Raw genomic sequence first — 14,075 nt, 5'->3', positions numbered from 1 at the left:
TTGGCTTTTTAACGTTACAATTTATATTTTTCCAAGCACACAACAGTTTAAAACAAAGATTAGTTTGAAAAGAATGTGCAGGAAGGATTGAAAAGCATGTTAACACAGTAATGTAGGCTTGAGTTCATTATCTGACGCATGCATAAACACACCAGGAACCTGGAAACTTACTGAATTACAAAAAAAACATTTAAAAAACAAACATGTTTCATTGATATATAAACAAAAATGAATATTAGGAACTATATTTATCAAACATTATACTGGGCAAGTAAAAATTGTTTCTGGGCAAATGAAATGTGAAAGTCACTTGCCCGAAAAATCCTTAACGTCAACCCCTGATTGTAGATTTAATAAAGTTAACAAATACAACTGCAACTCAAAGAAACTTCAAGAACTGATGAAAAAGATCTGATATCTAGCAATTCTGAGATGGTAAAAAAAATATATATATTTCTAAGACTTTGGGTCTCCGGCAAAGCGCACAGGCAGATGTTACCCATAAATGGTGCAAACACTCACCGGTGAAGAAAATACCAACAAGTATTGGACCTAAAAACTCTCATAATCTATCCAGAACAACATCTGAATTAAAGCTTTCTGGAAAATGTTTAGAGGATTTAAAAGGCAGAAGTGAATGTTATAGATAATTCCCATGTAAAACTACCAACATTTAGGCAGAAAAAAAGGGCTTCAAAACAGGTAGAGCAACATCTTGGTGAGTTTTGCTGTCAGATTAGAAGAAATATGTCTCAGGTATAAACGCTGGCTACCCCTCCAAACATTGTACATAACATTCATGCCGACATCAACTTCTCTCCTATGCATCCAAAATAACATTTACGTGTCACAATAATAACTAAAATAATCACATAAAATGCAACTAAAATCTCTTAGATAACCTTTGTCTTGTTAATAATTCTTGAAGGTAAAGGAACTATAATTCACTAAAACTAGTTTAGTTATATTATCCTTTTCTGTCCCTTGCAGTTAAAAACAAACGTACAAACCTTGCTGCGTTTGTTCTCTGGAGGGATTTCTTCTTTCATTCTCACACTATGTTTAAAAATACTTCAACCAGTAAAACAAAATAACTTGATGGGAAATGATCACACTTTACAGCATCACTGCTGTCAGTTACATGAAAAGCTTGCTGCAGGCATGCTGATGAAGGTATATAGGTTAAAGTAGGGGTGGACTGATTGCAGGTTTCTGGCCAATCACCCATTCCATATTGATTCATATAGATTTTATTTTATAACTGACACCGTCAGTTTCTATATGTTAACAAGAAACCTTCATTATTTCAATCTTATCCTATAGAAAGACATTAATTACGAGTCATGAAACAATACAAACTTGTGAAATAACTGCTCTCAAATATAAATCAAAGTTTAGAGCACTGACAGTGACTGAACTGCAGATTTTTTAGAGGTAGATAAAAGAAAAATCTGTGGAACGGATTGGTTTAACATCCAAGTATTCACCAAAATGAAGAAAGCCGAGGCTGATCGATTGGCTGGCCAACATGTTTGGTTAAATACTCACCACGCCATTAACAAAAACAGAACAGAATAGAAGGTAGCAATGTGCTCTATATTTTAGGCAGCTCTTTTGTTTCCTGACTTTTTGTCCTGGATGAATTGATTAATCCAGATGTGTCTGGCCTCAGTAAGCATGGCCAGACACACCTGGATTAATCAATTCATCTAATACAGAAACAAGAAACAAAAAAGCTGCCTTAAGTTTAAGAAGTAGTGGATAGAGCCCATAGATTCTGAACTGAATGCATCTGGTGTTTGAGCTGCATGTTATCTGCGCTCTTCCATACCCAACATTTGGAATGTTAAAAACAAGCAATATCATTTCAGCAATTTCATGCTGAACATCTGACAATGATAAACAGAATAGTAATTATCACCAAGTAAATAAAAAAAAATCAAGAACAGTGGGAGCTAACAAGCTTGTAAAGTTACACTGCATCAATCTGCCTCAGATACAGGTGCTGGTCATAAAATTAGAATATCATGAAAAAGTAGATTGATTTCAGTAATTCCATTTAAAAAGTGAAACTTGTATATTATATTCATACATTACATACAAACTCATATATTTCAGATGTTTATTTTGTTTAATTTTGATGATTACAAATGACAACAAATGAAAATCTCAAATTCATCATATCAGAAAATTAGAATATTGTGAAAAGGTTCAAAATTGATGGCCCCTGGTACCACACTCTAATCAGCTAATTAACTCAAACCACCTGCAAAAGCCTTTAAATGGTCTTTCAGTCTAGTTCTATAGGCTACACAATCATGGGGAAGACTGCTGACTTGACAGTTGTCCAAAAGACGACCATCGACACCTTGCACAAGGAGGGCAAGACACAAAAGGTCATCGCTAAAGAGGCTGGCTGTTCACAGAGCTCAGTGTCCAAGCACATTAATAGAGAGGCGAAGGGAAGGAAAAGATGTGGTCGAAAAAAGTGTACAAGCAAGAGAGATAACCGCACCCTGGAGAGGATTGTGAAACAAAACCCATTCAAAAATGTGGGGGAGATTCACAAAGAGTGGACTGCAGCTGGAGTGAGTGCTTCAAGAACCACCACACACAGACGTATGAAAGACATGGGTTTCTGCTGTCGCATTCCTTGTGTCAAGCCACTCTTGAACCACAGACAGCGTCAGAAGCGTCTAAAGAGAAACAGGACTGGACTGCTGGTGAGTGGTCCAAAGTCATGTTCTCTGATGAAAGTAAATTTTGCATTTCCTTTGGAAATCAAGGTCCCAGAGTCTGGAGGAAAAGAAGAGAGGCACTTCATCCACGTTGCTTGAAGTCCAGTGTAAAGTTTCCACAGTCAGTGATGGTTTGGGGTGCCATGTCATCTGCTGGTGTTGGTCCATTGTGTTTTCTGAGGTCCAGGGTCAACGCAGCCACATACCAGGAAGTTTTAGAGCACTTCATGCTTCCTGCAGCTGACCAACTTTTTGGAGATGCACATTTCATTTTCCAACAGGACTTGGCACCTGCACACAGTGCCAAAGCTACCAGTACCTGGTTGAAGGACCATGGTATCCCTGTTCTTAATTGGCCAGCAAACTCTCCTGAGCTTAACCCCATAGAAAATCTATGGGGTATTGTGAAGAAGAAGATGCAATACACCAGACCCAACAATTCAGAAGAGCTAAAAGCCACTATTAGAGCAACCTGGGCTATCATAACACCTGAGCAGTGCCACAGACTGATCGACTCCATGCCACGCCGCATTGCTGCAGTAATACACGCCAAAGGAGGCCCAACTAAATACTGAGTGCTGTACATGCTCATACTTTTCATGTTCATACTTTTCAGTTGGCCAACATTTCTATAAATCCTTTGTTTTTATTGGTCTTCAGTAATATTCTAATTTTCTGATATGATGAATTTGAGATTTTCATTTGTTGTCATTTGTAATCATCAAAATTAAACAAAATAAACATCTGAAATATATGAGTTTGTATGTAATGTATGAATATAATATACAAGTTTCACTTTTTAAATGGAATTACTGAAATCAATCTACTTTTTCATGATATTCTAATTTTATGACCAGCACCTGTAATAGTGAGTCTGTAGGATAACTTTCAAATAACGGGGTTTATACAGGAACGAGAAACTCCAATTGAATGCTCCTTTAATGCTCTTAGAAATAATTTTAATGCCACCAACAAGTACTCATGTTTTTATATATATCCTTCATCATCTTTACCATTGACAGGCTGCAGCCATATCCAGAATTTTTCCTGTTTTCAGCCACTTTTCTTGAAATTTACACTTTCCTATTCTCTAGCTTTTTCACCTTGAGCTCCTTCTCCGAACACACGGCTTTACGATCGACTGGAAGCTGTTCTGCGGAAACAAACGGAACAACTTATATTTGCTATAATATATTTGTCATTGTTTGAGGTATAAATGTGTATATATATATATATATATATATATATATATTTTTTTTTTTTTTTAATTAAGCATTTATAAATGCCACTATGAACACATTTAATGAATTTCAATGCCAATTAAGGCCTTCATTAAAAAAATTATAATTTAATGACTTTTAATGATTTTTAATGACCCTAAATAAAATGTTTTGATTTTTCAAATCCAAGATAATAAGGAAAGGTTAAAACCAGGTTGTGTCATTTCGCAAAAATCTCATTGTGATTTTATTCCAACTTTTTTCCTCACCAACCGTAAAGCTTATCAAACATGTTTAATTTTATTGTTTTGAGGCTCTTAAATATTTTCTCCTCCAGAGTCCATTGTGACAAAACATCTTGCTCCAGTTCATGGATCTGAATATTAGCTGCAACTCTTTTCTTCAGTGTGGCAGCAGACCTACTATAAGCATATTACTGCTACCTAAAGAGCTGCAGTGGGAATGTTAAGTGTCTTAATGTGAGCAAAAATCATTGACATCAGCGGCTTGAATAACTTTTTTTTTATTTCAATTATATTTCAAATACAATTAATTGGGCATGCTCAGTTTAAAACATTAGCTCCCTTATTTTGCCAAAGCTTTTAACCATTTTTTCCCCAACTGTTTTAGAGCATCTGCTCTCTTCCAAAATGTGAGACATTCCCCTGCTTCTTATCTAACAACAGCCAGATGCATGTTTCGCTCCGCCTAGCTCCACTCACATACATCTGGGAACCCGCTCATTGAAAGTGATTTCCCCAACCGAATTTATGGTCTGTCCAATCAGGACGCAGGGCGGGTGAGTCCTGGAGTGGAGAAGCGACCGTGAGATTCCAACAACAATGGCGGCTCGCATTGAGGAAGCAAGCGTTAGCATTGATGCTGCTATTTCTTCTGTGTTGTCCAATCTATCTGATATTGTTTCATTAAAAGAACATCAGAGAACGGCTTTGAAGGCCTTTGTTGGTGGAAACGATGTTTTCGCCCTTCTCCCGACTGGATTTGGCAAGAGCTTGATCTACCAAATGGCTCCTCCTCTCACAGCGTCACGGGTTAGCTTCGGTGTGAGTGGTTGAAATAGCATGTCAATAAAGATGACAGACAAGTGGCTTATCCAATCATATGCAAGGAGTTTTGATAAGGCCCAGCCTTCAGTAAAGGCAATTCCTATGGCGGGTTCCCAGATGTATGTGAGTGGAGCTAGGCGGAGCGAGACATGCATCTGGCTGTTGTCAGGTTAATTTAAACTTGTATTAAGGGCCATATAATCAGAATCTATGGATTTTAGTTCTAGCTCTACGAGTTACACAAAAAAAAAAGTTTGTTGGCAAAATATTTTACAATCTAATAAAAAGCAGAAAAGTTGTGGTAATGAGTCGTGTTCACCTTTTAAAACTTACATAAAATATCGATCAAACACAAGGACTAATTCTTGTCAATCTCCAACTTGTTCAGTGGGTAAACTTCCCGACTCCACTGAAACATTTCGCTGCATAGAAATTGTCAACCATCTCATATAGTTATCTCTCCTACAAATGAATACCAAATTGAAATGGATCAAATCTCACAAGAAGACACAAAAAGTCTTAGATAGTAAAACCAAAGTAGCTTTGATCACTGCGGGAGTTGTGCGAAACACGGGCCTCTAATTTACTGCCGTCAAATGCAATTCCTTCTTTGATTTAACAGCTTGCCTTTGGACTGCCTCAATAAATATGCCTAAACAGAACAGTCTCTGTGTTTTCTCTTCCTTCCGCTGCTCAAGTCTGACACGCGTTTTTGAAGCTGTTTGATCTAAACAAATGTGACAGAGAGAGTCCGTTTACCATCTGACTATGGTAAACGGATAAACGCCGTTAGGAACAAATAGAGATGATAGCTTCACAGCTGGATGTTTTGATATTCTGAAAGAGCACAACGTGTTGAGAAAGACCTAGGTTGAGTAGAGTGGGATAAGCAAAAAAAAAATAAAAAATCACAATAAGACAAGAGATTTCTAATACTGCTTGCCAAAAAAAAAAAAAAAAACATGATGTACATCAACCCAATGACTGTACGATGAAAATATCAAATCACCAAACCATACAGAAAATAAAACCCCAAATCAAAAAGACATAAATCTGTATTTCATATGTGAAACCATACTAAAACCGCATGTAAGAACAACGACATGGAGCAGTTTAAAAAGGGATTGTGTGATTTTTAATCAAAAAGCAGGTACATGCTTTGATAGTTCTGGCACCGAAACAAAAACAAAACATGAGCTATCAGCCCGAATTACATAACATGATCTCTGATGATCACAAGCAGAAGCCACGCAAAGAACAAACAGGAGCCAAATTTCTCCTCACAATTGAAAAGAACAGGAGTTCAAGCCTCATCGAGCACAGTCAAGTTAATTCTCTAAGGAGCAGCTGCTAACGGGCCTGACAGGAGGGTTAACTGCGCTGTGATCAAAATCACTTTGCATCTAATACAGGGAGGGGAGGGGCTGTTTATCAAAGATTGGAAAAAAAAAAAAAAAAAAAAAACATTTTAAATTAAGAACATCAGGTCATCCAAGAGCTGCGAGGAAAACCATTAGACGAGCAGCAGATTTCTCACGACGCACTGCATGAAAGCTTAGAGAGTTAAAAGTATCTAGTGCAATGAATCATCCTAACCATCACTTTTAGATGCTCCTTTAAAGTTAGAGACGGCAGCTATCATCTCTAACATCTCCATCCTTTTAATTTTCTCATCCAATGAGGACTTTTTATATTCTTACAAGCTGGTACATGCTAGATGCATACACTGGCTTCACTGTCACAGCTTAAATGCTGACATTAATGTTTGAATAATTCAAATTTAGATTTTTCTCCCCAGAGTCATAGCCAAAATTAGCATTTCTAAGTCACAGCGAAAAACACAAGCAACAAAAAACATATTTTGTCACTTTGTTAAAACAGGAAGGATGGGCCAGCTCCCCTGTGAACTGGCCCTGGCCCTTGTGATGAAAGCATATCCTACAAAAATTTAAATAAAAGTCATTTCTTTCTTAAAAAAATGTAAATTCGCTTGATCTGAGGAGGCAGTTAAGAAAAATTACCCATAGACTAAGATTATTAATGTTTCAAATACTAAAAAATAAAAGCTTAATTGTTTTATTTCAAGATGAAAACATGTAGTTTCATTTTACAGGCAAAAATACTCAGTCCTCTGGCAGATCATCTTATTTACCTAATTAATTTAAGGTTTGTTACAAGGACTTTAAGGATTTTTGTACTTTTTAAAATAAATGTTCACAGTGTAATACTAAAACAGTTTATCATATATGCACTGACAGACGAGAACAAAAAAGATTTGTCAGTTGGACAAATGTCAATTTTCTCCATTACAATGGAAACTACAGCCAACTTTAAGCTTCAGTCATAACAAGACAAAAATCACAGCTTTCATCCGTTGCATCAGGAATCTGCAACTTTGGTTTTTGTCGCCCACTTTACATACTGAACCAGAGGTCTTCAACAGGGGGTCCGTGAACTCTAGTTGGTCCACAGAGGTACTGCATGGGGCTCGCAAAAGTTTTGGTTGATCACATTTTTTTAAATATTCCCTCCTGCAATTTTTTTCCACTAATTGAAATGTCTTTAAATAAACATTAACATGAATTCAACACACTGTAGGCTTTGATGCTCAATTCTGATTTTTTAGTGAAATCCAATTTTTTCGCGTTGCCGTTCACATTTCCAAATATATGCGACTTGTATGTGATCTCCTGCGCGAACTGCAGTCATACAACACAAGTGTCCCGCATGCGCAGTAGAGGCTGCAATGACATCACAGGCCAGCGAGCTCTGTGTAAACCTGGATCGCAATGCTGGAGCGCATCAAGTGATCTTTCCCAACCATATAAACACAATCTTTTCAAGTTGGTTAAACATAAATACTACTCTCCGCATCGTCGTTGTCATTTTTCTTGTTGCTTGTTCATAGCAAGACTCAGAATAGTGACCTTTGTTGGGTAGTAAAGGCGTTCAGGTCGGATCAATGCGCCCTGGCTCTTCAGACACAGGTCGTATTAGAAAAGATCAGATTCTTATCGGATTCAGGACCACATAGCCAAGTGGCCTGGGTCGCATTGGAAAAAAGTCGGATCTGTGTTGTTCAGACTGTCATGAAAAGATCAGATCCAGGTCGCATATGGGCCAAAAAAAAATTTATTGGATTTGGGTCACTTCAGTCTGCAGTGTGAACGTAGCCAGAAACAGAAATAGTTTAATAATCCCAGGGCGAAATTACTTTCTTTAAATGACTCCATCTGTAATAGAGTGACAATAGGACCAGTTTGATATAACAGTTTTATACAATATATAATTAGGGGGTCCCCATTCCATCTTGCCATCAGTTTGGGGGTCCTTGGCCTGGAAAACGTTAAAGACCCCTGTACTACTTATTTTCCATTGTTATTTTATTTCCCGCCTCGGCCCCCCTGTTAAATTTAATCTGAAACCGACACAGGATCCCTATTAACACCACACACCCAAAAAAGTTTAATGAATAGTAAATTGTAGGGATGGGAATGGAAAACCGGTTCCTTTTCAGAACAGGTTCCATGTGTTCCAATTCCATGGCACCGTTTGGCAGCTCGCTTAATGATTCACTTAACGGTTCCAGTTAGCACCAGAGCCTAGGGCACACCCGTCATTTAGTAATCGCGTACAACGTGACCAGGCGTAAGTCTAGAAAAGCAAAACAAAAACAAAAAATAATAATATGGCATCCCATTGGGTAAACCGATCAAAAGTTTAGATGTAAAGTGACAATAACATCCGCGGGAGGAAATCCATCCAACATGCAGAAACACCTGCGCACACAACATGGCATATATTTTAACGAATGCCGTGTTTTTGATGCTTCCGGACATAAGCTAAAGTTACGACCAGCATGGAAGGCAACTCTGGTGGGAAGTAGCTAGTTCTATATCACTGGCTGTGCTTCATGTGGTTCCTAGTAAATCATATGCCATTCCCGGAAATAAACCAATGTCTTACCTCTACCTGGGACTATTAAACATGCTACGAAGTTGCAAGAGAAAGGTGACGCTCATTTATTCAAAGCAGGGGAAGAAGCGTTTATTTCCCAAAATTGTACAGTAATGCTTTTTTATTAAACGGATGCCTTCTCCATTAGATTTAGATGACTGTGATGAGACGGGTTGGCTGGCTCAGGCCGGCAGCTCCCGTTCACTTGCCTTCTGTTTTCGCAGAGGCAGATAGAAACAGAATGTCCCAGGTTTCACAGAATCGATAAGGGAATCGAACCGTTTCACAGAATCGATAAGGGAATCGAACCGTTTCCCAGAATCGATAAGGGAATTGGAATCGTGAAAATCGTATCAATTCCCAAACCCAGTAAATAGTGTCAAAGAAAAAAAAAAACTTTATTAAGGAATGACTGATGACAAATCTGTGAGCCAACTGTTCTAGCTGTAATGGAAAATCCTTGCAGATGTGTAGCAGGTGTTGTAGCTGTTTCTGTCACCTCTGTGACCTCACCCACATAATCCTGCTGAAGGCAGGACTCAGATATGTGTCACATTAAGGACACTTTTCCCTTCAGCCAGCTTATATACAGGGAGCACTGATTTTATAACCTAATACTGAGTAATGGAAGGAAAATATAGTTTGAAGGCAGACTGCAGTGAGGGCAGCAGCGCTGTGTGTGTCGGTGGGGAGGAGGCATCACTATGGGCAACGTTCCGCCTACATCTCAGAGCCAAAAATCAAAGTCTAGAAACAAGCTCGGAGTCTAAAAGTTGCGGTAAACCTCAGAGAGGAGCCGCACTGGCTGCTGAGTGGACTTCCTCCGTCCTTTCCGGAGAGGTGAGAGTGGGGGGGCGCTGAGAAACACATCCTCTCCCCCCCTCTCTCTCCCTCTAACGTTTCCCCCTTCTCGTCACCGACGTAACAACATGTCGGCAGAGACGGCCATGTTTTGCTGGTTATGTCGACACGGGGGAGGAGGAAAAGTAGACACGATGTTTCTCCTCTCTGCCTGCTGCCTCCACAGCCGCAGCCTATCCTGATGAAACTCTCACACCGGGCGTGAAAATGTCCACTTAACTTCGGTGTTGTGCCCCCCTCCCTTCCCCCGAACGCAGGTGTTAACGGCAGAGCCACGCAAAGTTCACGCGGGGAGACAAGTTAAAGTGTTTACACGGGGGCGTGGGGACGTCACGAAGCCCATAGAGGGGCGTTAAAAACAAACAACTCCACCTAGGTTTATCTTGAGGGAGTTTTGGGAGGCAGAGCCCCCCCGGAGTGTCGGTAGAAACGCGCAGGAAGAGTTTAGCTGCTTTCCTTACCTGCCCACCGCTTGTTGACGCGACGTTCAGGTACTGCGATGCTGGAGCAGCAAACACGCCGACTGGCTCTGACGAGACAACAGGCGACGGGGAAAGGAAAAAAAAAAATTGGCGATCACAAGGAGGATCTACGCCAAAAGCCACATGATCGCCGACGTCAGAGGACGTATTTGCATGTCGTACCGGAGCGCCGGTGTCCGTCCAGAGCGGCTCCATGCTGAAAAGTTTGGCCGCCGGCGAAGAAAAAGTGGAAAACTCTCCTTCCCGATAGCAGGAGGGAACCTGAAGTATCATCCAGACATGTCCGCTGCTCTGAAAATGAATGAACTGCGGGTTGTTGCTGTCAAATTGCCCCTTGATGATGTCCTCTGCTCCGAGCTCATTGAATATTACACCCCCCGCCCCCCGTGTCTGTGACCACGCCCACCAGCCCCATCCCTCACAGCAGAGCTGCTGCAGGTAACGCTGCTACACACTCATGTACAGTAGGTGGCGGTATGCACCTTAAAGTTGCTTGTGATCCGCCATAATAGAAGAGAAGAAGAAGAAGAGCTGCTGCAGTGCTCTCCTCTCTGAGCTGGAGGCGGGCTCTTCCAGCATGCAGCAGGGGAAGCCCGCAGTCAGCTCTTCAAAGTTAAAAACACTGAATCTAAAGGCTTGGTGTGAAGCATCGGCGTCGCCAGACCCCATTTACTGGGGCACGTGCCCCAGTATAAATGAGCTGTGCCCCAGTATAAATCTCATGAATATTTGCAACAGTATTACATTTTTTTAATGCATCAATTTAGATGATTCCAACGGGAGGAGACGTATATTTCTACTCAAATGCGCAGCAAGTGTGTTGGTAACTCCAAATTGAGGATGAATTAGCGCCCCCACGTCAGCGCATGTCACTGCATGAACTGCAGGTAAATTAACACGCTGCTCTCAGCTGTTTTGGATGGGACACTGTGCGGCCGCGACGCATTTTTAGTTCTGGTAACGTTTCTTACCTGTCAGTTTTATTATTTTCCCAGTGAAACCACATGATTTATTTATAGACTACTAACTGGAAATGACTGCATTGGTTTGTAGATGGATATCAGGAAATTCCTCACACGAAGCAGAGACAGGGAAGCAGTAAAACAAGATGAGAGAGGGAGGTAAGAGCCCGAGATGAATTAGTGATTTAAGCTAAGCAGTTACATTAGGGACGTTATAAGCAATATGATAGATATTTACATAATTATAAATTTGCGTTTTTTTATGTTTGCTGTAGAGAATGAGAATGAAGGTGCTGGAGTAGGAAAGGGAGGAGGAGGTGAGACTGACAGGCAAGAGGCAGGTGAAGGACAGGAGAGACAGGACCATGAAGGAGATGAGGATGCAACAACCAGCGTCCACAAACAAGAAGGGGACATTAGTGACTTAGGGGGAAAGCATGATGGTCCTACACAAGTGAAGTTGTCCCACCATCCCCAGGACAAATTTGGAGTAAAACAAACGTTCATTTAATTCAAAATGGTTTGAAAGCTTTTCCTGGTTAAAAAAGAAAGCCTTGTCATCAAGGATATGCAGTGTGTTTTCAACTTGCTCGATAACACCATGTTCCCCACACTAACGCAGATCATCCAGATCTCCTCACCATCCCAGTCTACAGCTGGAGGTGTGAAAGGTCATTCAGTGTGTTGAGAAGGATCCACACTTGGCTGAGGTGCACAATGGGACAAGATAGGCTCCATCATCCTGCTATTTTATCAGTTGAAAAGGAAGAACTTTCTAAGCTGAGTCACAAGTGATTGACCGCTTTGCAAAAATGATAAATAGGAGGTACACTTTAATGCTCAAAAAATAAAAGTAAACTTAGCTCAGGATGAGTTAAAATTTCCCCCGAACTAAAACTCTAAAACCTAGGAATTAATGATTACGTCAGAATGTGTATAAGGAAACTTTTTATTTGTCAAAGTTGTTGATGTCTTATTTTTTATAGCTGCAATGTTGAAAATGTTCATGTTTGTTAAAACAAATATGCTCTTATACTCATTAATATCTCAACTGGTAATTTTGGTAGGAATGTATCAGGGTGGGGCAGTGTGCTTGTCTGTATTTATGTATGGAAGGAGGGGCATATGCACTAGGGGGTTAGTGCCCCAGTAAAGCTTTGTGCCTAGCAACGCCCCTGGTGTGAAGTCAGATAATCAGTGGCGGAGCCAGATGGGGGGCCAGGGGTGGCCATGGCCACGCTTACCAAATCTGTGGCCACCCCTACCATTTTTTCCCTCAGCTTTAATCAGTAAACAAAATCATATTTCAGAATGATGAATCATATTTATTTGGGTGCCAGCAAATATAGGGATTAAAAGAAATGAATTTACAGACAAGATGGCTAAGGAAGCATCACTAAATAAAACAGCTGATATGATGATTAACTTAAGTAAGAGAGAAATGAAAAGTATCATTAAACAAAGGATGAAGGAAAGGTGGCAAAAACAATGGGAGGGAAAAAGGAGAGGAAGGTGGTTTTATAGCAGATTTGGACATACAGGATTAAATAATACACTATTCAAAATAGGGAAACATATGGCAGGCAAATGTGAATATTGTGGACAAGACAAAACAGTAAAATATGTAGTGGTGGATTGTAAGGAGTATGAAGAAGAAAGAAAGAATATGGTTAGAGACCTAAATAGGGAGAGAGGTAAATTTGATTTGATAGATATTCTACCGAAAAAAATCAAAAATATGTGATCAATATTCATTTAACTATTTAATAATAACACAAATAATTAGGAAGATTTAGTATTTGTAAAGTAATATTATAGATATAGATGGATATGGATAAATAAATATAAGTATCTTTATGAATAGCCATTTATGAAAAGTCTTCAGTGAAATCATAGATAAATAACAATTTCAATAAAAACTTATGAAAATAATTAATTTATGTAGATTTTAGTGCTTGTAAATATCAATTTTAAGCAGAATGTTTATTGATACAAGTAGGTAAGTAATGACGACGGGAAAGATTTACGCCCCAAATCTCAAAACTGAAAGAATTTTATCCACTTATACCTTTTATTAAGAAAGCACAGATGTTTAAATATATGCGTCTATTTGCTGGCAAAGGCTGTAGGAAAGTATAGTTTGTCTTTATTTAGAGAAATTTAGGTTTTGCTCGTTATTTTTCCAGTTGGAACAGTATAGATTGACCCAGAGGTTCTGGCGCCTATCCACTTCCAGCCACCCCTCAGTGTACCTTGGTTATTAGCTGGCCACCCTTATAAAAATGTTCTGGCTACGCCTCTGCAGATAATAACTCAGAAAAAGTAATTCGAGCTCAACCAGAGCCTGACGTCTTCTGGATTGGTTAAAAAAAATGCTGACCTTGGGTCAATCATGGACTATTCCTAAAAATCCATAAAATATTGACTTTTATTATTTGCAAAACATAAAACAAAAAACAGAACAGAAACAACAAGACGATGAATAAGATTTGAAATCCACAAACACTTTAGATTGTTAGCATTTTTGTTCAGAGTGGTCTAGAATAACACTTTAGGCCGCATGTCCCTGAAAAATGTCTTCTAGAAAGATCAATAACAGTTTTTCTTCACACAAATTTTTGAGTTATCTTGTATTGGGGACAGAAGCTCACTTGTAACATTTATGGGAAAAAAACAAACATCAGGTTTTTTTTACTTTGGTGGTGATGGTAGTGATAGTGGTTGGCCTCATACCCTCTTAGATAATCAGTGATTATTTACTGGGGTAAAACTTCTTACAGGAATAATA

At 39.4% G+C, this 14,075-nt stretch overlaps 1 protein-coding gene across 5 annotated transcripts in view; it reads right to left on the bottom strand.

The window, feature by feature from the left end:
* zhx2a (zinc fingers and homeoboxes 2a) overlaps window positions 1-10,661 on the bottom strand; it is a 38,105-nt gene extending 27,444 nt beyond the window's left edge. For 2 of the 5 annotated variants that reach the window (XM_038289509.1, XM_038289526.1), the window contains exon 1: window positions 10,305-10,660. The gene's annotated coding sequence lies outside the window, so the exon portion shown is untranslated. Of the gene's footprint in view, window positions 1-10,304 lie in introns of all 5 variants that reach the window. The other 3 variants (XM_038289500.1, XM_038289492.1, XM_038289518.1) reach the window with 2 other exon arrangements.
* Window positions 10,662-14,075: the final 3,414 nt, after the last annotated feature.

Source organism: Cyprinodon tularosa, unplaced genomic scaffold (genome assembly GCF_016077235.1).
Source record: "Cyprinodon tularosa strain WSP-4 unplaced genomic scaffold, ASM1607723v1 ctg107, whole genome shotgun sequence".
Taxonomy (NCBI): Eukaryota; Metazoa; Chordata; class Actinopteri; order Cyprinodontiformes; family Cyprinodontidae; genus Cyprinodon; species Cyprinodon tularosa.
This window is presented reverse-complemented; position numbering and strand designations above follow the sequence as displayed.